This window comes from Cimex lectularius, unplaced genomic scaffold (assembly GCF_000648675.2).
Source record: "Cimex lectularius strain Harlan isolate CLEC.00 unplaced genomic scaffold, Clec_2.1 scaffold401, whole genome shotgun sequence".
Classification (NCBI taxonomy): domain Eukaryota; kingdom Metazoa; phylum Arthropoda; class Insecta; order Hemiptera; family Cimicidae; genus Cimex; species Cimex lectularius.
Genome location: NW_019394165.1, coordinates 44,351 through 45,250, shown reverse-complemented (window position 1 = coordinate 45,250; position 900 = coordinate 44,351). Strand labels below are relative to the sequence as shown.

Sequence of the window (900 nt, the reverse complement as noted above, 5' to 3'; positions counted from 1 at the left end):
TTTTTTTTAAAGCCTTGCTCGGTTATAACTTTTATAAAAAAAGGGCCAGACATAAAGCTTTTAACATCTCAAATCGGATGTAATATGCATGAACATAAGGTTGGGTAATAGTAGTCTCTTTGAAACCAATATTCTTGTAAATATATATAGTCTCATATTGTTTTAAATTACATGGTAGTGGCTTCACTATTAAATCTCAATCGTACTCAATAGTATTGTTATCAGGATTCAATTAATTAAAGTTTTCAGTTGAGATAAAAGTCAGTGTCACGAGCGGGATTCGAACTCAAGACCTTCGACTTGATACGCCGCTACTCTACCACTTGCGCTATCGTGACTTCGATCCACTCAGGCACTAACTTCCCATCTCAACCCTACCTTTTGAATTTATTTATCTCTCTATATTTTTTATCTCAACTAAAAACCTTAATTAATTGAATGGCATTAATAGGTCAAGCGGGCCACGAAACTAGTTAATTTAATAAGTTAAATCTAAAGCTCTCCGTGGCCATTTCATTTGTCGCCGAGAATCAAAGAGATTACACGACATTTGAAAAAATGGCAAAAAGGAGGGAAAATTCAAAAGGTGGGGTTGAGATGGGAAGTTAGTGTCCGAGTGGATCGAGGTCACGATAGCTCAAGTGGTAAAGTAGCGGCGTATGAAGCCGAAGGTCGTGGGTTCGAATCCCGCTCGTGACACTGACTTTTTATCTCAACTAAAAACCTTAATTAATTGAAATATATTATTTGGTCAAGCCGACCACGAAATTAGTGAATTTAATAAGTTATCAGGATTGTTTATCAAGCTGTTAATAATTACTGATCTAGCTTGACAATTTGCATCAGATCTTGAAGTAACGGATTGCTTTAAAAACTATATAAAATAGTGTTTTATTTTTT

The 900-nt window shown here is 35.1% G+C and overlaps 1 non-coding gene across 1 annotated transcript; it reads left to right on the top strand.

The window, feature by feature from the left end:
* Positions 1-626: 626 nt before the first annotated feature.
* Positions 627-699, top strand: Trnah-aug. The gene has a single exon. It is a non-coding gene; the product is annotated as a tRNA-His (tRNA).
* The last annotated feature ends 201 nt before the right edge of the window (positions 700-900 follow it).